The sequence below is a fragment of the Triturus cristatus genome, chromosome 4_2 (assembly GCF_964204655.1).
Source record: "Triturus cristatus chromosome 4_2, aTriCri1.1, whole genome shotgun sequence".
Lineage (NCBI taxonomy): Eukaryota > Metazoa > Chordata > Amphibia > Caudata > Salamandridae > Triturus > Triturus cristatus.
In genome coordinates, this window is record NC_140586.1 from 590,976,485 (window position 1) to 591,002,066 (window position 25,582).

A 25,582-nucleotide genomic window follows, 5' to 3' on the forward strand; every position below is an offset into this window, starting at 1 on the left:
TATCACATTACCTTCCTCTCAGTCCGACAGACTTTGAAGACGCACATGCAAGATATGACTTAAGAAGTTTTATTTTGCAATTTCACAGAAGAAAGCATTGTGTTTGTGCTATGTTGTGAAGCTATGGCAAAATAATATTTGTCAGTATGGAGGTGGTATATATTTAGGCTCTTCTTTAAATTGCTTGGTGAAGTATATCATCTGATTTAAAGAGAAGAAAGAGGGGAGCAGTGGGAAAGAGCGTTTCAAGTGTTCCAGTGATGGGGAGCGAGGAGCTGGGCAAGGACAGTATTTGTTAACACTTTGAAATAAGAGGGCGCATGGGTGGGTTTTAGAATAGAGGGGTGGAAGAGAGTTTGCAATATGGAATTATTAACAAAGAACCAGATTTTTAAGGGCAGTTCAATTTGAGAAACCAACACAGAAAACACCAGCTTCCTAAAAAGACAGCTTGACTATGGAAAAAAGAAACAAGTGGTTATGAATTAATGGGATCAGTCAAGAGTGCATAGTGACCTTCAAAAATACATGGTTGCAATAACTGAAGACTGGTCCTTTTAATCTACAGTATACAGGGTACAGGGGCATAGCTTGGTCAGTAAAATGGGGGGTGGGGGGACTGAGCTTCAGATTTTCCGACAATCACGCTGGCATATAATGTTTAAATACACAATATGGCAAGAGGGGCGCATAAGAGGGGCCTAAGGGGCAGTAGAAAGGAATAGGAAAGCAGACTGGTAGGAGCACTAAGAGAAGAAACACAGGGGAAGATTTACAAGCCCCTTGCGCCTCATTTACTCCGCCGTCGCGTCACTTTTGTGACGCAGCGACGGTGCAAATCCTGTGCCATGGTGCGGGGTACTTACAATGTGACGCATCTGGCAGATGCGTCACGTTGTAAAGCCCTGCGCCACATGTAGGCGTTTCTGCGCAGTGGGGGGCGTTCCGGTGCAGGAACGCCTCCTAAAAGTGAAATCTACAAGATTTCACTCAGTCACTTTTAGTCCCATGCTGCGTCAATACCCTGCGCCTGCCTGAAGCAGGCATAAGGATTGACGCAGCATTAACAAGATAGGGCCCCCCAGAGCATTGCTGGAGCTGTGTCGCGCTTGCGACGCAACTCCAGCAATGCGCCCCTTTTATGGCACAGATGCGTCACGCATCTGTGTCGTTTTTGCCCCATGGTGCGCCGCATTGTAAATGTGGCACATCCATGGTGGCGGAGCTGGGCGCACAATAACTGGCGCATCCCTGCTGATATGCAGGGATGCGCCAGTTATTGTAAATATGCCCCACAATATTTTGTTAAATAACCAATATTTTTGAAGACTTTCAAAACAGCGAGTGAGAGAGTGTGTATGCGTTTTGAATGTGTGTATAAGGAAACCCAAATGAAAGCACCTATACCATACTATCAGAGAATACAGTTATTAGGGGGATGTAACACCTAAAACACCCTTCTGAAGCTACGCCCCTGACAGTGCAACTGACTGTCTTCTTTAATCCAGACATTTTACCATCCATTCCCAATGCATATCGTTATAGCATTTTACTCTCATGTTTCCTACCTCATTCAGTTTTGTCATATTTTAATACAGTTCCTTGCTGCTATAGATAGATCGTATTAATTTGTAGATTCCGACAACCCTGCTACCTCTAGCTCTTGTTTTGTACTTGCTCCGTTTATATTTTTCTGTCTTTACAGCTTTTGTAACTGTTTTCCTGGTTTTGCTCTACAAGGAAACATTTTATTGCTTGCTAACTTGTTAGGTCTAACTTGAAAGCATAGCGGTCTGCAATGCTACCAATACTTTAACATATACACGTGGTAGGCTTTGGCTCCTCCTCATGGGAGTATTACTCTCTCACCTCATGCTATTGGTTCTTTGGTGTATCAGTCTACTGCCTGTCCAGTGCTTGCACTGTAGTGCATGAACAACTAGTTTACATTTCCAAAGTATATTTTAACCATAACACATTACATGATTTATCTTACACATGCATTGTAAACACACATCAATTCTTTTCTACTTTGTTTTTTCAATGCATAGGGCTTTTTAATGTTTAAATTAAGACGTGTGTAAGCCTGGCTTTAAGGTGACCACCCAAACGTTTAGTCCCTCTCCAGATCATGGCAATATTACCTCAATATGTCTACTCCAATCACATGAGACTTTGGGTGACCGTAAAGGATTGTGCACTATTTTACGGGCTGCCATGTACATTGGCAGCAAATTTCAATATTTACCCGGTGGCCGATTAAATAGCGGAGATCGTGTACTATTTGGCCGCAGGCTGTGCAAACAGCAAAGAAACGTCACTATTCAACCAGCCCCGACTAGATAGCAGAGATTATGTACCATTTACCCAGTGGCGTGCAAACAGCACAGAAACCTCACTATTTACCCGTCCACTGACTACAGCAGAAAAATACTATTTGGGCTGCTGGCTAGATAGTGGTGATCATGTCCTATTTGGCTATTACCGTCCGAACAAGAAAAAGTCTTCACTATGTATCCAGGTGCGGACTAAAATAGTAGATATCATGGACTTTTTCACCAGCGACAATGCAAACAGCTAAGAAACTTCATAATTTTCCTGGCCTCCGAGTAATAGCAGAGATCATGTACTATTTGGTTGGCAGTCATGCAAATAGAAAAGAAACGTAACTATTTGCTCAGCCACCAACTACAGAGCAGAGATCATGTAAATAAAATTCACTATTTTCCCTTCCACCGACTTCATTCTTGCTTGAGTCTCCATTCTTCCTCTGCAGGCCTTTGTCTGTCTCTGCTCCTACCAACCTCTGGCCAACCCTGTACAACATTGTTTCTGTTTCACTTTCACTTCTATGCAAACTGTACCCTATGATTTCCTCAGTGTTTGTTCACTGTAATGCTTCATTGTTTTTGGTTCCTTTGGCTTCTGACCATCTCAGGCTGCCCCTGCAAGTCTCTATATTTGATGTATATTCTTCGCAAACCCAGGCCACCTCTGATTCCCTTCAGTTTCGTGATTGTTCCAGATTGTACCTCCTTCTCTACCTCATAAATGGCTTCCCAGTTTTTGCAGTGAGGGTGGGTGGGTGAATAACAAAGGCTATAACTATCAGTGCAGGTCAACTGATGGACAAAAAATCTGCGCCAGACTTTTGATTCTTCACAGATTGTTCAATTGAGCTTGGTAGTAACACTAGTCAGGTAAAACATTTTGTAGCAGCTATTTAGCCAGCCACCAGGTAAATAGTGACATTTTACGTGTTATTTACTTGGCTGCCAAATTGCAAACAAATATATATATTTACCAGGCTGTTCGCTAAATAGCATAAATTATGTTCTGTTGGCCAGTGGCGTTGCAACTAGAAAATAAATTCTCCTGGTAGCTTGCTAAATAGCAGACAGTATGCACAACTTGTCAGTAGTCATGCAGCTAGAGGAGGAATTCCATTATTCGCCCAACTGGTGTCTAAACAGCTTAAATACTGTATTATTATGCCTTATGCTGATTTCAACAGGTGCTTACCACCAGGAAGAACTGCAAACAAGGATTTAATATGATTGGCATCCATCACTTTATGAAAGTTAGGGTCCTGCTGTATTATGATTTTTATTCACAAAATTTGTCCACAATATGCACACACTTCTTGCATATGGAATAGTATTTTACAAACCAACCTACGATCAGATGGTTCACAAAATACTTAATTGCAGAGGGTTCCAGAATGACCTGCCTAATTAATATTCATTAGGCAGGTAACAATTTTCGACCTTCTGTGATTGGCTGTGATCACAAGGATGGTGGCCGGCAAGGGACAGCTCATCACTATACATATGACTGCATTGTAAAATGGAAAAGACTCTTTTTTTTTTTTTTTTTCAAAAGCAGCCCTTGTTCCTTAAAGGAAACAGTGCTGGTTTTAAAAATTAATATTCTATTTTGGAAAACTTGTTTCCCCTGAGGTTGCCAACATATTTCCCAAAGGGAAAGGAATACTACCTTCCCCTTAGCAAATTAGCTACCACTCCAACTTGGGTGTTTTTTGCTCACCAATGGTTTGTGACAACAATTGCAGCCATAAACTATCAATAAATTCCCCTATCATAACCCCTCCTATTTGCAATTCAGAAACGATCACAAAAGTCCTTTTAGGAGTCGAAGAGTTTTCCAGTTCATAAATGGAAGTTTGTGCATTTGATAAGCGCTTTTGTAGTCACAAACCATGTGATCGTTTGACATGAGTGGAGGTAATTTGAGCTAGGAAAAAAGCTCTAAATGCTTATGTGAAAGTGCCCTTTTCCCAATAAACCACACACGAAGAGGATGTCTTTAAAATAGGTTTATTCATCCAAAGGTCAAGGTCAAAATGTCCCAAATGTTTGAAGGATTTTAAGATATTGTGACAGTCATGGCCAGAATGCAATTCAATTGCATTATGGGCCAAGACTTGTGTTGGAAAGTGGGTTAATTGTAGTGGTAAATGAGGGGGCGTAGTCTGGCCACGCAGGAAGATGGCCGCCTGAAGTGCGAGCTCCGCCGTGGAATGTACCCCTGATGAAAATGTCCTCCTTGTCTGCAGTGCTTCCTCTTCTCCACCGGGCATCATCTAAGGACACTGAGGCAAGTTTGGCCGGCTTTTTGAGCGGTCTGCGGTAACGGCTCTCCAGAGTTCGGCACTGGCATGAAGCTCGCGCGGGCCCTGGTCTGCCTCACGCTCTTCGCCTGACGTGCTCCTCCTGGCCGCACCTCCTCTTCCTGACAGGGCTGTACCCCTGCTGTTGCAGTTCACGTTGTCCCTGCCTAGGCCACGCCACTTTCTACCACCGAGGCCTTGCCTCCTCTTGGTTTCAGGTCCTTGAGCCGTATTGACGAGGCTGCGACTCCCATTGCTGACTGGCCGCACCCTTGAGGCCCAGCCCGCTCCTCCTTGCGGGCCCGCGCCTCTTAATTTCTGTCACGGCCGCGCCTTTTCCTGGCAGTGAAGACCGCACCTCCTAAGCCTACTGAGGTCGCGCCTCCTGCTGTCCTCTGACAGCATTTTTCCCTCAAGTGTCGAGGCCATGTCTCTTGTTTCTGTTTGAGGCTGAGCCTCCCTGGGTGCCGTTCGTGGTTGGAGTATCCGGACTGTTTTTAACCTGAAATCTTTTAATTGAAGGATTTTACGAGTGCTGCTGAACGGAGGAGTTGCTTAAATCCCCAATGGTGATTGTCATCTGAGGAAACGAAGCCGACGCGGGACTGCGAGGACCAGCAGCCCCGCTATTGAAAACAGCTGTGTCCTTTTCCCGTGCTCCCGCCCTCCCGCCCTGACGCTATAACACTCCTCACGGCCCCCGCTTCGCGGGAGCCGTTCGTGGTTGGAGTATCCGGACTGTTTTTAACCTGAAATCTTTTAATTGAAGGATTTTACGAGTGCTGCTGAACGGAGGAGTTGCTTAAATCCCAAATGGTGATTGTCATCTGAGGAAACTAAGCCGACGCGGGACTGCGAGGACCAGCAGCCCCGCTATTGAAAATAGCTGTGTCCTCTTCCCGTGCTCCCGCCCTCCCGCCCTGACGCTATAACACTCCTCACGGCCCGGGGCGCAGCCCGGGCCAAGGGCGGGCCCGTCTGAGCCCGTCGGAGCACGTTTGAGAAAGGAACGGGACCCTCCTCTAACACTCACCGATCAAAGTAATCTATTGTGGGTAAGGACCAGCCATCAGCTGTAAGTTTGTAACGTAGTAGGTTTTTGTTTAAAGAGGCTGTAAGTAGATGCCAAAAATGGATAAAATGGCTAAAAGGGATGGTCCTATTTTACAATCGACTGGGGGTGCACTAATGGGAACATTGGACAACTTCCTGGTGCGAGTGCAATCAGTCCTTGCTAAGGACATAGAACTAACCGAAAAAAAACTATCTTTAGACATCCTTTGTGACAAGAGGTCCTCTTTGGGGAATATGGCCAATTCAAGATCACCACCGTGCCGCCAGCCTGTTAGGTTGGATTCCCTGAGTTCAGCGTCTCCTGTGATGGAAGAGCGAATTGGTGACTTAATGATATGTCCCTCGCCCTTGATTGAAATAGTGGATGATAATGTTAATACTATAAATATTGGTAGTGTGGTCTCTACCTCCAAGCCTTTGTCAAGTATTAAGACTCGCTCAGCTAGTAATGTAAAAGCGGTTCCTGACCATCAACAATTAGCCCCTACTTTGAAAAAAAAACGTAGGGGAAACCAAAAGATTGCTGCTGGGAAGAATGCTAAGTCTGGTCATACCCTTGTTTCTGCTTTAAGGAGGGATACACCCCCATGCCCTAAACCCCTAACCACTGAAACTAGGGCAAACCCATCACTATCTTTCGGGTCGTCATGTGTGGAAGTAACAGATACAGTATCATTTTGGGAAAAATTGGAAAGTATTGTAAAGAACCTATGTGACCCCATCTATGAAAGGCTAGGTTCCATTGAAAGCAGGCTTGTATGTATGGAACTATCATTTGCTTCGGCTCATTTTCGGGGTGGTAGACAAGGCCAGAGTTCGCAAAAAGAATGCTCTAGTGTAACAGGTCACCGTACTGAGACCAACCCCACCACCAATAATTTAATTATTAGTCCCGTGACAGACAATCTTCCTATCCCCCAGGAACCCCAACCCATCTCAGCTGTGGATACCCGGGTAAGAGATGAACATCTCCCTCCATGTCCGATATTAAATAGTCCTAGGGCAGGTAGAGTTAGAATTGATAGGCAGCTCCCACCTGCCCAGCCTTTAGTACAAGCATCACCAGGTCTAATTGATTTACATCTACCCCCCGAAGCTGCCCCCTATGTGGTGATCTTAACTGGGGTTCCACACCTGGTGAATGGAGCAAGGGAATCCTACTGGGATTTAAAGAATAAATGTACGCACTGGCTCAATGTTAAGCGACCATTGCCGGCCCATATGTGTGCTGAAATTTTATATGTTAGGCGAGTAAATTGGGTGGGCAGAAGTCCCAAGTCATCTAAGGGGGATTGCATTGTTATTAATTTTAGGGACAGGCGATGTGTGGAATATATTTGTTCTTGGTCCCAAAATGACCCTTCGTCTTTGATATGTACAAGGCCATTGTCTTACTTCTATGTACCTATGTCCCTGCCCCTAGGTGGGATTATACGTGGGGGTCCCTTGATAACTGGAAGTACTTATGAGGACATAAGATCCACTAATAGATTTGACGTACTCTCTGGGCTAGCGGACTGCGACTGACTGAGGGCAGAGTACATCTTAATGACGAAATGTCACATGCAGCCATAGCGACTTTGGACAATTGTGAAAAATCATATGTGGCTTTAATGGCAGATGAGGGTATATGCCAAAGAGAGCCGCCTAGTATAGTTGATGGCAGAGATGTTAATACAGCCTTTGATCAAGTAAACATGATTGGGGCTAGGGAACGAGGCTTCCAAGCTGAATGCCAAAACGAAACGTTTGGCATTGAGAGTACCCCTCGTTTCCCACAAGATGTAGCCCCTTCCCCTATATCAATTAGAGGGAATATTGAAGGGGGATCCTATTCTGCAGGTCATGTATTGTTTCTATCTTGGAATGTGGCGGGTATAGGTTCTAAACTATCTTCTCCTCTGTGGGCAGACTTCATCAGTAAGCATGATATCTGTCTTTTCCAGGAGACATGGTCACTTGAGCCTGTGTTCATGTTGGGCTATCTGAATTTTTTTGTTTCAGCGGAGAAAAAGTCCAAGGGTCGGGCATCAGGAGGCTTGGTCATCTGGGTCAAACAAAGCCTGGAATGTAAAATCCAACCCATCCAAACACAGAATGCTGATATATTGGGAGTTAGGCTGATCAGTTCGTCAAATCTCAAAATTGACATATATAATGTATATGCAAGGGGCTTGCCAGGTGGGAAAAAATCTGAGGTGGTATCTGCATTAAGTACTCTTGTTGAATCTAGTCCTATTGATGTGCTCCCACTTATTGTGGGAGACTTCAATACGACTTTTGAGCCATTAGGGTCTCATGATATGTTTTTGACAGAGGAAGAGGACCTAAAATGGGGTGTCCCACAGCTTGAGATAAAGGCAGTTAGTAAGTGGACTGAGGCGGCCCTGCACCTGAAAGGGTTTTGCCTGGGCAACCAACTGAGGGCGGCCAATGGCAGAACTACATCAGATAGGATATGTAACAAAACGTATGTTAATGGTAATAGGGCAAGCAATATAGATTATCTCTTGGTCCACTTGAGGATGTGGCATACACTTGTGGATATGGTGGTCGAGACGCGGATAGAAAGCGATCACAACCCATTAGTCGCTATCTTTGATTTAGGAATGGGAGACAGAATAGATCAAGCTCCTGAAATGATAGGTCTAGTTGAAGCTCTATCAAACGATGAACGCCACCTTAAATGACGTAATGTAGTAGAACATCCAGACCTTATAGGGAGCATTGAGTCCCATGTTGAAGAGGCGCTGACGTCAATTATGGCAGTAGACAATAAAGGTCAACCCCTAGTTGCATTTGAGAAAATTCATGAAAAACTAGTTGTTAAATTGAAATCATGTTTCTGTAGACCTCTTGTAGTGAAGAAAGTCCCTAGAAGCAAACAGGAGAGCTGGTATAATGCCTCATGCAAACAAGCCCGTATTGATTTGGGACTTGCTCTTAAAACAAATGACGCAAGCAAGATTAAATTAGCTCGCAATACTCATAAAAAAATCCTATGGAAAGCCAAAAAGGAATGGAATGAGTGTGAGTGGCAAGACCTAAAAGCAGCATGTGTTGATAAAAACCAGAAAAAATTCTGGGATATTTTTAAATGGAAGAAGGGCGAAATTACTGACCGTCCTCACAATCATGTTCCTCAGAGTTCCTGGGTAGATTTTTTTAAGTCACAATATTCAAAAGGCGTTGAGGATGTTAGAATGCCTTACCAGGAGAGGCCGTTTTATAATACCCCCGTGTTTAGTGTTGAGGAGGTTGATATTGCACTTGATATGGTTACTCAGGGTCGTGCACCCGGCATGGATTGTATCCCGGCCGACGTATTTCTGCACAATAGAATGAGATGGTCTCTATATATTACCTACCTAGCTAATGCTATAGCTCAGGGAATGGCGATTCCCCATTCCTGGAAAGGTGCCGAAATCGTCCCAATATATAAAAAAGGGGACAAATCGTTGGCTTGCAACTATAGGCCCATTAGCTTGATAGATGCTTTACAAAAAATCTTGGGTAGGCTGGTTCTGGGCAAAATCCAGACCTGGATGGAATCTAACAATGTGTTAAGCCCATTACAGGCTGGGTTTCGCCCAAAAACCAGCACTATTGATCAGGTCTTCAGGTTTATTGTCCTCTATTGGAGGACAGTAGTCTTAGAAAAAGGGGTTTTGTACGCCGTGTTTGTCGACCTACGGGCGGCATTTGATTTGGTTCCACGAGATAAGTTGTGGCAAGTATTGGAGGGTTTGGGGATGGCGCCGGAGTTGTTGGCATTGGTCGTCCGCTTACATGAGAAATTTTGCTCGGGTCCGGTGGGGACGGCAGGGCGAGGTAACGGAGTCTTTCCCCGTGGAACGAGGAGTATGGCAGGGTTGTGTCTTGGCACCGACCTTGTTCTCACTCTTCGTGAACGGGGTGGCCGAGTTCCTCTCCCGGGTCCCCTCTGATGCTCCAGCTATGACTGGTACTCGTATTCCTGTCCTCATGTTCGCGGACGACACGCTGCTGATTTCTAAAACTCCGAGTGGCCTACAGCTTACCCTCGGACGCTTTGAAGAGTTCTGCTTGCTTCGTGGCTTGGAAATAAATGTCTCCAAGACCAAGTTCATGGTTCTTAATGGCCCTAACCCGTGTAGTGGTGAATTGTTATGAATGGCTTTCCCCTGGAACAGGTGGATGCCTTCACTTATTTGGGAGTGACATTGCAGAAGAATATGCGTTTGAAAAGTCAATTAGACTTCTCTATTTTGAAGTTCCAACAACAGACAGGTTTCCTTCTAAAAAGATTTAAAACCTCGCAGACACAGCCAATAGGCCCACTCCTCGAAATTTATTCGATGAAGATACGTAGCTCATCTTTATATGGTTCTGAGCTATGGGGGTTTGGCAACAATCCAAAACGTTTGAATGCTATGGAGAGCGAGTTTATACGGAAAGTTGTTGGTGTTCCACAAAGTACTCCCCTGTTACCTCTGTTCTGGGACCTCGGCTTGAAAACCTTACAAGACACTGCTAATTTGCGGCCACTGCTGTATTGGCGTAGGGTCTGGTCAACTGAGGAGCTTAAGCATTATGCTTTGGGTTTAAAAGAAATAATGGAGAAAGACCTCTTCCATAGAATAGACTGGCTGAGGTCTATTAAACTATTACTTTACAGACTGGGATGGAGCAACCTATGGGATGATCCTCAAAATGCGGTCTTCCCTTCAAAAGAAATCATTAAATCCAAGTACTGGGAATTTATAGCTATGGAATCCGTTTCAAAGGGGAGCATATCCCAGCTAACAGCTAGATACCTAGAGATTAAGGCTCACCCTAGACAGGAACTTTTTTGGGGCTTGATTGAAGCACCAATTGATCGCAAACTTTATTTCCAGTTTAGGATAGGTACCCTCCCTATCTGTTCATTTACATGTAAATGGTCTAAAGGGTCCCAGGACAAATGTCCTAAATGTAGGGACACCACTGAATCCCTGAGCCATTTTGTTTTTTTTTGTCCTCTCTATGAGCTCCCACGTAAAAAATGGGTATTACCCGTCTGTCGGCTCTTAGGTACCCGAAGGCACGAGGAGGCACTAAGAATCTTGTGTTCAGATCCGAGCCCGATAATTGCAATGGCAATGGCAAAATATATAAAGTGGGCTTGGTTATTACGGCTTAGACAGATAAATATTACAGCGCTCAATGAATAGGCGCTCGAATGTAGTTATGTATTTACTCATTCTTCATTCATTTATTTATCTGCTTAAATTAAGTTGAAATGTTTTTATTTAATTGGATGACTAGACACTAATGTTGTTTATTCAAATTGGTGAATAGCGTAGGTTTAAGTATAAAAATTGTGTGCCTATGATATTTTGTTTTAATTTGTGTATGTAGATGGTTGATGTATGACACTTTCATGACTTAACTGTCGAATAAAGTTTTTCGAACTGAATAGTATTTTACAAACCAACCTACGATCAGATGGTTCACAAAATACTTAATTGCAGAGGGTTCCAGAATGACCTGCCTAATTAATATTCATTAGGCAGGTACCAATTTTCGACCTTCTGTGATTGGCTGTGATCACAAGGATGGTGGCCGGCAAGGGACAGCTCATCACTATACATATGACTGCATTGTAAAATGGAAAAGACTTTTTTTTTTTTTTTTCAAAAGCAGCCCTTGTTCCTTAAAGGAAACAGTGCTGGTTTTAAAAATTAATATTCTATTTTGGAAAACTTGTTTCCCCTGAGGTTGCCAACATATTTCCCAAAGGGAAAGGAATACTATGGGGACACCTTCCCCTTAGCAAATTAGCTACCATTCCAACTTGGGTGTTTTTTGCTCACCAATGGTTTGTGACAACAATTGCAGCCATAAACTATCAATAAATTCCCCTATCATAACCCCTCCTATTTGCAATTCAGAAACGATCACAAAAGTCCTTTTAGGAGTCGAAGAGTTTTCCAGTTCATAAATGGAAGTTTGTGCATTTGATAAGCGCTTTTGTAGTCACAAACCATGTGATCGTTTGACTTGAGTGGAGGTAATTTGAGCTAGGAAAAAAGCTCTAAATGCTTATGTGAAAGTGCCCTTTTCCCAATAAACCACACAGGAAGAGGATGTCTTTAAAATAGGTTTATTCATCCAAAGGTCAAGGTCAAAATGTCCCAAATGTTTGAAGGATTTTAAGATATTGTGACAGTCATGGCCAGAATGCAATTCAATTGCATTATGGGCCAAGACTTGTGTTGGAAAGTGGGTTAATTGTAGTGGTAAATGAGGGGGCGTAGTCTGGCCACGCAGGAAGATGGCCGCCTGAAGTGCGAGCTCCGCCGTGGAATGTACCCCTGATGAAAATTTCCTCCTTGTCTGCAGTGCTTCCTCTTCTCCACCGGGCATCATCTAAGGACACTGAGGCAAGTTTGGCCGGCTTTTTGAGCGGTCTGCGGTAACGGCTCTCCAGAGTTCGGCACTGGCATGAAGCTCGCGCGGGCCCTGGTCTGCCTCACGCTCTTCGCCTGACGTGCTCCTCCTGGCCGCACCTCCTCTTCCTGACAGGGCTGTACCCCTGCTGTTGCAGTTCACGTTGTCCCTGCCTAGGCCACGCCACGCCACTTTCTACCACCGAGGCCATGCCTCCTCTTGGTTTCAGGTCCTTGAGCCGTATTGACGAGGCCGCGACTCCCATTGCTGACTGGCCGCACCCTTGAGGCCCAGCCTGCTCCTCCTTGCGGGGCCGCGCCTCTTAATTTCTGTCACGGCCGCGCCTTTTCCTGGCAGTGAAGACAGCACCTCCTAAGCCTACTGAGGTCGCGCCTCCTGCTGTCCTCTGACAGCATTTTTCCCTCAAGTGTCGAGGCCATGTCTCTTGTTTCTGTTTGAGGCTGAGCCTCCCTCTACTGCACAACAACGCCCCCCTTGGGAATCAGCAAGCATAACACAATTCTTTAAAACTAGTCTTTCAATCTCTTCAGTATTTGTCTACTTTGAAATTGCCTCTCTCCTTTTTGAATTTCTACACTCTTTCTGGTATAAATATATATGGTGTAGTATCAAGTTTGTGGCTTCAGGAGACGGCAAGCAACGATGTGAATCATTAATAATTTTCTTTTTCCTTTTCCACACCCCTTCTGGGAATTGATGCTTTCTTTTGCTGCCCTTTCTACAGCGCTCCCTCAGCGGTGATGACTTTACCACATGAAGAGAATGACTTGAACTCAGGTTATTAACACAAATGGCGTATTACTAAGCCCTTCATACATCGGCTATGTAGCCACCTGCTGCATTATTATTACCAGACTCTTTTTCATCTGATCTGCTATCGCTTATAAACAGTTAGCATACCAACAGCAAGTCTTTACGATTCAACCACCTCTCGTCTGATGCTTCTATTTTACCACATCAAAGTTATTTTCAAGTTTATCAGCTTTGCCTCAGGATTATTCAATCGACTATATATAGTCATTTTATACCACGAAACGATGAAACAACTTTATCTCAGAGTTCTGATCAAACGCCACAGTCGAATGTCTACTAATAAACACGAAAATAAGACCCCCAAACAACTTCTCTTCACAGAAGTTCTCAAACAATCCAATACCATGCCAACAAAAGGAAATAATTCCTCAGTAACCAGTCCACCTCAAGTCCCGCCTCCTGCTACTGAACGCGTACCAACAGAGACTATGGAACGCATTCTGCAAGAAATCTCTGGGGTCAGTCGCCAACTGGAAGGTATGGATGCCACAATCACATCTCTGGCTGAAGAGACCAAGTCAATTAGGGTAGACATTACCAGCTTTCATACCAGAGTTGAAGGTCTTGACTCTAGAATCCTGACCATGGAAAATCACCTTGACTCATTTCAAAGTAGAGACCAGGACCTTCTATTCCTTCGTAGTAAAATCGTTGATTTAGAAGACCGAAGCAAAAGAGATAACATCTGCTTCTTTGGGTTTCCAGAGCATATCGAAAGCCAAAATACCAGAGCATTTGTTTGCGAAATCCTTCCAAAATTGACTTGCGTCTCTTTCACTCCACCTTTAGAAATTCAACGAGCTCACACAGTTGGCCCTCCATGTAAAGACCATGCAGCACGTCCGAGACCGCTTATTGCCTGTTTTCTTTGTCATGAACAAACAAGACAATTACTGGCTGCAGCTCGCTCACAAGATTCCTTTTCGTTTGAAGGTCATCTCATCCACATAGCAGCTGATTTTTCTAAGGAGACAAATGAACGACGAAAAGCATTTCTCGCCATGCGATCTCAACTCCGACAACTAGACATCAAGTATGGACTACTTAAACCTGCATGTTTTCATATCACCAAAAACGGAGATTCTAAAGATTTTTATGACCCAGAAGACTTACAGAACTTTCTAGACTGTATGAAGCTTCAGGACATGGAAACACAGCCTTCGCAACAGGATCATCTTCAATCAACCTCTCTTTTCCTCTCCACAATTACCGACTCACAGCCGACGGAACCTTAGCAGCTCTAAACACCACGGTAGAGACTTGGAAAGACCTAACCATTCTCATGAAGACAAAAACTCAGCTCTACAATCTGTCTCCACTTTTACACAAGAGCCACATAGAGACAAATCTAGATCTCCTCTTAAATCTCCCTCCGATGTGGATTAAATCAATACTGATTAATTTGCTGTTCCTATGCTTAGCTGCAGTTAATAGAAGGCCTCATACTTGTTTTTTGGTCTTTTCTCATTAATATGTATACTAGAACCATGTTGCTTACTGTAGTCACCTGCCTTACTTTGCTTTTGAGTTATGCAATTTTGTATTTATACTGATCTCCCTCCCTCATGCTTGTTGCCTATTATCTCCAATAGTTTATGCTGCATTGTATTGTTCTAGAATACAGTGTATTATCTGTATTATTCTATTTAATGTTTATAATGCTAGTTAAAAGTACGTTTCATACCGGTTTTAGGCTCTTCTCTTTATCTACATATATCTTATGACCACCCTTCATTCATCACAGGCCAATGATATTTGAGTCCTTTTTGCAGTTTGTAGTTTGTCATTGAACATTGTATTATCATATTTTACATTTGTAATGTTTAATTCTAGCAACCCTTTTATCTGCTACTCTTAATATTACACGTTATATCATACCAATATGGGTTAGAGCCTGCTATATTTGTTTCAATATTTAATTATCTGATGTTATATTTATAATATTTCCCATTAAATTGATTTAATATCACTCCCTATCAATCTGTGTTTATATATATATATATATATATATATATAATGTATATTTCTTCAAATTAGCCCATGAAACTACTATCTCTCTCTCCTTATTGTCATATACTCCATGTTTCTAATACTTTTCTTCTTACTCTCACTTCCCTATATGTCATCTTATTTTATATCTCTGAAATTAACTAATGTGTTATCATAGGCTTTTACCCTACATTGCTATTTGCCCTACTAATATCTTCTTTTCTCTGATGGGGTCCTCCCCCACGGCAGTGCGCCAGTGAGCCCAGACCCGTGGTCAACAGTTTAGGATCCCCAGTCTTGTTCTATCTACATTCTCCCTTTTCATCTTTCATTTTTTATATTATTTTATACCCTCATTCCATCTTTCCCTTTTCTTTTTCTTCTATTCTCAACAAACAACATCTTATTACATTAACTACGTTATACTATATACCTAGCTTTTTTTTCTTCTTCTTTCATTGTTCCTACATACTTGCATACTAGTGTCTTTGTGGTGAGCCAGGGTACCTCTTTTTTACCTCTTCTTTCTTCCTTCTATTATACTCTCTCTGATCTCTTATTCTCTTCATCTCGATAAAGGCATTGAATATTGTTTTATTATTTTTCCTTCTTTCCTATTGACATTACATTAACATGTCGAATACCCACCCTCTATGTACTATTACATGGAATGTCCACGGTCTCAACCATTACATTAAACGGAAGAAAATGCTTTCTTATCTCCAATCCAAACATGTAGACGTGGCCTTACTGCAAGAAACTCATCTAGACATGCTACAATCTGATAAATTGTGCAGAGACTGGGTGGGCAAGGTCATTCACAGTAGCATCCGAAAGGGTGAATCCACAGACGCTAGCCCTATTTGCAAATGTGGAGTTGCAATCCTCGTTTGCAAATCACTTCCAGCCACGGGGTCTCCAAAACATGGTCAGATACTGATGCTAAATTGCATAATGGAGATACTTTCATTTGCGTAGGGTCAGTATATGCTCCCACAGGGACCACAAAATCGTTCTTCCTTCAGTTGTCCTGTCTGTTAACGGAAATAGATGCTTCACAATACCTCATTGGCGGGGATTGGAATCTGACACAAGACCCCATTCTAGACAAAAAGGTCCATTAGACAGGAGAACTGCTACAGATAGAGCTATCTTAGGTGATGTAATATCGGATAATGGATTAGTTGACCATTGGCATCTTAGTCATCCAACAGACATGGAAAACACCTTCTCTCCCGCTCATGGCACATTCTCTCGTTTGGATTATTTTCTGATAGCACAAAAAGTAGTTCAATTGGTCATGGAACCCGGCATCTTGTAGGCTACTTTGTCTGACCACTCCCCTGTCCTTCTATCCCTCCAGCATGTTCTTTCTAGGCCAGGGCATAAACCCTGGCACATGAACATCCAACGACATAGAACTCCTAAGGGTAAATCTCAATTACAATCACACCTCCAAGACTATCTCTCCATTAATCATTGCTCCGTAGCCTCCAAAAGGACTATTTGGACTGCAGCTAAAACCACTATCAGGGGTCAGCTAATGCGCTGCGCGCAAACAGATCTTGATCACGACATTCAATTTTACTCTCACCTGTACACATTAACTCCAACCTTGCGGAATCGTAAAACGCTTAAAAAGCACGTATGGCCTTAAATAGTCTTTTTACATCCAAAGCTGAATATGCTCTGTATAAAAAATGAAAGGGCGACATTACGAACAGGGGGGAAAGGCAGGGAGATTATTACCTGCCCAATTACGCCAAAGAGAAGCAGCTATGGCTATTCTGGTTATCCGACTACACAAGGAGATATGTTCACAAAACCTCAAGATATCGTCAATCAATTCACCTCTTTCTACCAATCTCTCTATACCCCAGGTAATCAGATAGATTTGGATAAAATGTCTACTTTGATTACAAGAGTGGACCTTCCCCGTCTCTCTGATGATGGTAGAGCACTGCTTGAAGGTAACATCACCAAAGACGAGATTTCTCATGCTATTGCTACTCTGCCTTACCACAAAGTTCCTGGGGAGGATGGATTCCCTGCTGATTTTTATCGATGGGCAGGACACAATGTTGTTGATACATTGCATGCTGCATTCGAAGAAGCAGATAATGCATCCTCATTGGGGCCTCTCTCTAACAAAGCTGTTATCGTTGTCCTATCCAAACCTGGTAAAGATCCCTTGCTATGCAGTAGTTATCGTCTCATCTCCTTATTAAATTTTGATATTAAAATTCTGGCCAGCATCTTAGCGTCCCGCCTCCATAAAGTTTTACCTTCCCTAATACACCACACTCAAGTTGGTTTTGTTCCAGGTCGTTCCTCTCGATCATCTCCGCATGTTAGCCCAGACACTGTGGTCAGCTAAACACCTTTTAGAAGATGCATTAGCCCTTTCACTTGATGCAGAAAAAGCATTTGACCGCATTGAATGGGACTACCTCTTTACAATAATGGTATGATTTGGTTTAGGTGACCAATTTATAAACAAGGTACGCTTACTATACGACAATCCTTCTGCTCAAGTCAATTGTGGTGGTTTTTTATCTGACACATTTCTGATTCGGAGAGAAACGCGTCAAGGCTGCTCTTTATCTCCCCTTTTCCTTTTGGCTATGGAGCCCTTAGCTTCTACTATTCGCCAAGCTGATGAAATTACAGGTATCCCTCTTCCAATTGGACATTCTAAAATGTACTTATATGCCGACGATATCTTACTTACCCTTACAAACCTCCCCCGATCTCTAACATCTCTCCTTCAAATCATCAATGATTTATCTTCCTTATCTGGTTACAAAATTAATTGGGACAAGAGTGAGGAATTGCCCATCTCTGATGGAACCACAAAAGCAGCTATGTGCGAGTTTCCTTTTACTGGCAATCTTCACGCCTTAAATACATAGGCATCCTAGTCAATAAAGGTTTAGAAGATATCGTTATAGACAATCTTACTCATTTGATTTCTCATATGCAGCGTGATTTTGACAAATGGAAGGCTTTAGGGCTTTCCCTTTGGGGCAGAGTCCAAGCTATTAAAATGGTCACTCTTCCACGTTTGATTTACATCCTGGGTATGCTCCCCCTCCAGATCCCTTTGTCCACGCTTCGATCTATAGACTCCAAAATCAAAACCATTATCTGAAGTTCGGCTAAGCCTCGTCTTGCCGTGACTAAAATGAGGGCTCACCAACTATACGGAGGAATTGGCCTCCCATCCATTGAACAGTATGCCCTTACATTGCATATTTCTCAACTTTCTTATTTACTACCAGGAATCAAAGATGTTCCACAATGGGTTCCTATAGAACGCCATCTTTTATCCACAGATTCAGGACTATCTCTTTTGTATGGAAGTGGTACTAGCCGTTCTGACCCTAAAAACCCGATTCTATCAGCTATGCATAAATCCTGGCAAAGGGGGCATCGCTTCTTAGATTCAAATCCACAATAAAGCTCCTCTCTGGAATAACTCAGGTATCCGTATTATTGGTCGTTCTTTTCTTTGGACTTTGTGGCAAGCAGTAGGCATTTACTCTCCAGACCAACTCCTTCATAATGGTGATTTCAAATCATTCTCACAACTACGCGAGGAACTTATTCTTCCCACACAGCATTCTTCCAAATACCTTCAGCTCCAACCGTGCTTGAAGAAACATTTGGGATCACCCCCTGGTCATTCCACATGTCTCCAATATTATCCTATTTAACCACATGGGGGAAATTTAAGGGAGTTACTTCTGGTCTTTATAAAACTTTCACGTTCCACCTTTTCTCCCAACCCCTTTCTCATAATCTTCACCTAAAATGGCAATCCCGTTTATCAACCTCTTTTCCAGTAACTGAGTGGGAACAGCTACTGGACAATTTGCATAAAGGAACCAGGGAAGCACGGTTTAAATTCTGTTTATTTTAAATACTCCATGATTGACATTGGTCAGCAGTCAAATTACATAAAGCCAATTTACTTTCACACACTAACTGTTGGAGAAGCTCCAATTCTGGATGTGATACAACTCGTATTATTTGTGAATGTCCAAGTATACAACCTTTTTGGAATTATGTTGGTAAAACCTTGCACTCCACAATACCCCTCTATCTACCACTCATGCCAGCCAATATTATGTTACATGATTTATGTCACTCCCCAAAACTCTCTAAACCGCAACATTGTCTTTTTCACACTGCATTGGCTACAGCTAAAGTATGTAATTTACGTCATTGGAAATCGTCATCACTGCCCTAACAGGAAGAATGGTTAGTAGCCATGATACAAACGGCTTCTCATGAACGAACGATTTATAACCTTCAGGATCAAACTGATATCTTTCTCCAGACATGGTCACTTTTCCTGAAAACTAAAGCTGCTACTACTCCTAACTCCCCTACTCCTCTCACTGCACCCAATCAAAAAGGCTAACTCATTGCTTTACTTCTTTGTCTATTCTGTTTTTTCTATTATTATTTGTTCTGTCTCTTTCATTCTCCTTATATTCTTTTTTTATTACTCTTTCCCTCTTCTCCCCCCCCCCCCCTTTTTATTCTTTGCTTCTCCCCTGCCTCTCTATACCCTGGCCATACTCTTCCACATTTTTCCTTCTATTTTATTCTCTTCTCAATTTCTCTTACCTACATCATTCTCTTATTTTCTCCCCAGTCTTCTTTGTCTTAACCTTTTGCAAGGTAAGTATCTTCCTATGATAACACATTTCTATTTGATCATTATGTTAATCTCATTTATAGTCATTCACTCATATCTATCTCTTTTCTATTTATATTCAATTAATCAATAATATATACTATATCAACTTCTTATTTATGTCATTTATATATTTATTAATGTTTCCTCTTCTTCCCTTCCTCCTCTTATTACTTCAATACCTAATTATTTATGCATAATATGCTTCTTTATGTACCTCATATCTATTTGCGTTTATTCATTAACAAATGTCATGTATTCACTGTTATTTTTTACCTTTTATAGAATCTTTTATTTATTTATTAAAAATATATTATTGCCTTTTGTATCCTTATTCTCATGCTGTATTTTCACTATAAAATTCAATAAAAATTTTCAACACAAAATAAATTCCAGATCCACATAACAGGACCAAACAAACATTGGCATAGCCAATAGGTCTCGCCTTTTTGACCTTATAACTGTTTAGCCAGAGCTATTGGCTTTGGCAGTGTCTTTCAGCTATGTTGTAGAGCATTATGTCTGCAGTGCAGCATGTTGAAAAGTTATAATAAAAAAGTGTTAAAAGCATTTTTGTTACCTTATATATAACCAAGAAGACATTATGTGCAACTGAACAACCCTATTAAATAATAATTAACATAATAGTAGTGATAAATATGCATTTACCACTGGCAATATGGCCATTAACAAGGTCTTGGGCTCAGTATAAGTCTCAATAAATTATACCCATGCTCAAGCCTTGGTAGCTTAGCTGAGAGCAGGTAGGCTTAACTTAGGTGACAGGTATATAAAGCATTTGAAAACACCAATTCAGTAAATAACTAAGACACAACACACAATAAAAATCCCACACAAATTTATAAATATAGGAAATATTTTTATCTTTACAATGACAACAAAACGACAAATATCCACTGTAGGAAACCAGAGATATGAATTTGTAACAAATAAACACGTTTTACTGCATAGGAACCAAAAGCGCCTCTTCTGGACATCTGGTCATGCTTGATCAGGACAAAGTAAAAGTTTGAGGCTGACCATGATGGAGCCCTGTGCGGTTACACCAAGTAGAAAACCCCAGTCAAAATTGTGCCTTCGGGCTTACTGGAGCTTTTTGTTCCGCGGTCCCTCGACACCCTCCACCAGTCCGGATTTGGGGCTTGACTTTCAGGGAGCTCTGAGTCAAACTCTGGAAGTCGTCCCTCTGGAGCACTTCTGCGAGACGAACCTGGAATCTGGGTCGCGTCGTGCTTGAAGGTAGCCAGCTTGGCTTTCGTGGATGAGTCAGTTACCTTATAGAGCTTTTTTCCAAAGTTGCTCCAAACTTCTGTAACTTCTTCCTGAGGTTCCTCTTGGGTGTCCAAAGGGTCCAAAACACAATCGAAGGGTCTGGAAGCTCCAAGATGGTCCTTGAAGGTTGGGACCACAATTCTCACAATGCACCTGGACAAAACCCTTAAAAGTCCACTGGACACACTCTAGGCAGAGGACTATTGGTGGTGATGGTGCAGGTATGCTCTCTTAAGCTATAGCTTGCAGGGAGCCCACCCTTTAATCCTTTTGAAGCAAGGTAAATCCACAGGGCTGTTGATCCAGATAGTGCAGCAGGGGCAGTCAGTCAGAATGCAGGGCCTGGTGGTGCAAATCAAGTTTGCAGCATGGCAATCCTTCTTCTTCTCTTAGTTTCAAGCAGCATATCTGAGAGGCTCTGCACCTCACACATATTTATTCAGTGTTCTCTGGGGTCAAGCAGGAGAGCACACCAATGAGATGCAAGGCAACACCCCAGAGCATGACAACCTCTTCCAAAGTGTGGCATATTCTGGTCTCAAAAAGCATTATTCCTGCAAAATTCATGATGGCTGAAATCTCAGCAGAGGAACAAGAACTAGCTAGTCCAGCGCCCAGTGTGGCTTATTTCCATGGCTCTCTCCCCCAAACATCTGCAGGATGCTTCCTTAAGCCTGCCATCTGGCTGGGTCAAAGAGAATGGGGTAGGCAGACCTGGCATACCTTGTTTTCCTGTTCTTTCTTTGAAGACTCATGTTTTATTTCCCACCCCCGCTCTGGCATTCCTGTGTGGCAGAGTCCTCTTCAGCAGATAGCCTCTCACTTGGTGAGACACTCATCACTTCATCAAAGCAGCCTGGCTAATTCTGTTAACTCTGACCAATCAGGGAAGACTGCAGGAAGGCTGAATTTTGGCTTATAGACGAAATAGTCATACAAATGATTTTCTGTACAATTTAGGATATATTCAGCAATGCCATATTGATGGATTTATCAATACCATTCTTCCTGAGTCTTTGAATGATATTTCATTCAATTCTTAGCAATATGTTTGCATCTATAAACTATTTCAATTTTATCCTATGGGGCTATGTATCTACAATGGGGAACATGAAATGTTCAATTTCTCTATCACCAGGGCATAAAACAGTTATTTTATAGTTACATGCCCTCCACCCCACCCCTGGGATACCTAGGGGAGACCTTGAAGGTCATGAATATGTAAACATAATGTGAAGCCTCACCCTACAGTGCGCATGACACCAACGTCGATTTTTGAGAGGGACTTTACTACAATGGGAGTAGTAAAATGCACAATTTCTCAATTCCCAGGGAATATATACAACATATTTTATAAGAACCCTGCTTTTAATTACATGACCCTTCACCCCTCACACACCTATGGAAGACCTTCGAGGTATCTAATATGTAAGGATAATGTAGATTATCACCTTTTAGTTTCCCCTACCACCAAAATCGAGTTTGGGCACAGTTTACATTTAAATGCATTGCTGCAGAGCAGGTCTGCTTTTAAAATTACCTCAAGCACTCAGCAGTGCACATGTGCAAGGGCAACAAAGGATGTTGGCCTCTAAAGACCCATGCCCTACTATATACTCTGGACTTAAAGTTAGTGATAATACTCCATGCGCTATTATCTACTAAGGACTTGTAGAATAGGTCATGCCAATTATAGGTGTACCCTAACACATAGTGTACCCTAATGCATGTGTGTGTTTTCACTTGTGTTTTCAACATAGCACAGGCCATGGGCCTGATTAGACAGAGCCCAGGAGAAGTCAGAGTCAGTTACCACCAGTATCCTTCAGCAAAAAATGGGGGTCCACAGGGCTCATAGGATGACTTTGGAATACAGCCTCCCCTAACGAAAGGGGATGGGTCACTAACCTGCACCCTGGTAGTCCTCATCAGCTAACACTTGGAAGGTCAATCCCTATGGCATGGGCATAGTGTTCCACTGTAAAGTATATCCCCTGTAGGGAAATGGACCACCATAGCAGCTTCAAATTCAGCCCTCTCATCTGCATGAGCAACCTGAGAGGTCTGTGGTCAGTTTGAACACGAAAGTGAGCAGCAAACAGGTATGGTATCAGCTTTTTCAGGGAACAAACCACAGTAAAGGCTTCCCTCTCAATGGTACTCCATTTCTGCTCTCTGGGGAGAAGTCCCCTGCTAATGAAGGCAACTAGCTGATCAAGGCCCTCTTCATTGACCTGTGCCAACTTGTTCTGAAGCATCTGTCTGAACTACAAATTCCTTTGTGTAGTCAGGGGCCAGTAACACTGGGGCTGAACAAATAGCAAATTTCAGAGTGTCAAAAGCCTTCTGACACTCTGGGGTTCAAGCCACTTTCTTGGGCCTCTTCTTAGAAGTGAGTTCTGTCGGGGGCACAATGGTCCCATAGTTTTGAACACATATTCTATAGTACCCAGTCAGTACAAGGAATGCCCTGACCTGAGTCTGGAAAGCAGGAGCTGTCCAATCAAAAATTGTTTGAATTTTGGCCTGTGGAGGCTGTACATGGCCTCCACCTACAAATTGGCCCAGGTATGCCACAGACCTCTGCCCTATTTGGCACTTACTGGCATTATTAGTCATGCCTGTCTGCTGCATGACCTGAAGCACTTGCCTCAGTTATATCATCTAGATATGCTGCAATGAACTGCTCCAACACCGACAGGACTATGTTCACCAGCCCATAGAAGGTGGCAGGAACATTCTTTAAGCCAAAGGGCATTAGCTTGAACTGATAAAGTCCCTCTGGGGCAGAGAACAATGATCTCTCCTTTTCTCCATCTGTGAGGGCAATCTGCCTGATGTCAAATAAAAATACTCAGATACTTAGCAGCCCTAGCCTATCAATGAGCTCATCAGCTCTAGGTACAGGGTGAGCATCAGTCTTAGTGACTGCATTAAATCCTGTGTAGTCCACACAGAACGTTTACTACTTTCGGTCCCCCCTTGGGATTAGATTTGGGCACCACTGGACTGGCCCATTGACTGTCTGAAGGCTCAATTACCCCCAACTCCAGCATCTTAGCTACCTCAGCCTTGATGCTGGCCTCGACATGGTCAGACAACCTGTACAGTTTATGTTTGACAGGTGGGCTGTCACCAGTGTCAATGTGGTGCACACACCACTCAGTTATACCTGGGGTCAAAGAGAGCAGACCAGCAAACTGCTCCAGCACCTGCTTGCAGTCTCTGTGCTGCTGATCTGTTAATTTGGGAGAGAGTACAAACCCCTCTACGGACCCATCTTGCACATTGTTGGAGGGAAAGTCGGGCACTGGCTCCGTCTCCTCCTCCACTCCCTCATCTGTGACCAGTAACATGGTCATATCTGCCCTGCCATGGTATGGTTTCAATCTATTGACATGCAGGACCCTATGAGGGTTCCTGGTGGTGTAAAGGTCAACCAGGTAGGTAACCTCACCCTTTTTCTCAATGATTGGATAGGGCCCATTCCACTTGCCATGGAGAGCCCTTTGAGCCACAGGCTGCAACACCCACACCAACTGTCCTGGAGCATAAGCTTTGCAGCCTTTTGATCATACCAGTGCTTCTTGAGTCCCGGCTGGCCTCCAGTTTCCTGCCTGCCTTGTATATGTACTTTGCCATCCGAGATCTCAGGCCTAGCACATAGAGAGATATGTTTCCTTCCTTATTTATCAAACTTGATTCCAACATTTTGCATAAGTTGCTCAGCTCATAACAGAAGTTAATCCCATAGTCATCAATTTACATCAAGAACTGCAATTGATGATGGCCTGTTGCTTCTTCAAGAATGTCAGTGTAGAAAACTGCTATTCCAGGTGATCAGGGTTATGAAAATACGAGTTGAGACTAGAAACCTTGAGGTTTGTCTGTCCGTGAACAGTGATGATGAAAAATTTTATTTAACCGACTTAATATTTTAGTGGATGTGAACACCAAAGTTAAAACATTCTTTTTCAAACGAGCCCATGATGCCTTCCATGTGCTACCTTTGAAGGGTGGGATAGTGCATGTGGTTTTCCATTCAACACATTTAATGGGAAGGAAGGGTGTCTTACCTGATTGTGGAGAATAACCAGATAATGCTAGCAAAATAAAAAAAAGGGTTAATGAGTACAATGTAAATGAACAAACACAAAATAAAAATGTGCCAGAGGAAAGCTACTACTACTACATACAGCGTGTAACAGTTTTTTTAGTTATTGCTACAGCTCGTGCTTAACACATCTTGACAGTTCAGAACGCTTCTGTAGCTGACATAGAACAGGGATCACAAAACATTAGGAGGTATATTGGGCAATACCTTAGATCTAGAAGGCAAAGGCAAGTGTTTGGTCTTCTGACAACAGGTACCCCTTTCTGAAATTTTACAAAATATGTTTCAAGGCTGGAGGGCAGAGGGCCCAATACGACAGATTCAGAGCACTGTAATAGAATGTAATACTGCAGGAGACCAGCACAAAAATCAGTGTAAAAATGTCCTAAATCCTGTATTTCAACTGTGTTGTTACCCTGTATGTAACACATGACTACACAACACCTCAGTACAATGACCACTGACTGTATCACAGATGATCACAAAAAATATACAATTATCTCAGAAATGGCTGGAATTCATTGAGTGATCT

General features: G+C 42.8%; 1 protein-coding gene across 1 annotated transcript in view; it reads right to left on the reverse strand.

Annotated features, from left to right (window-relative positions):
- The window catches only part of MSH4 (mutS homolog 4), a 1,782,190-nt gene that overhangs the window by 14,345 nt on the left and 1,742,263 nt on the right, over nt 1–25,582 (reverse strand). The window lies entirely within an intron of this gene.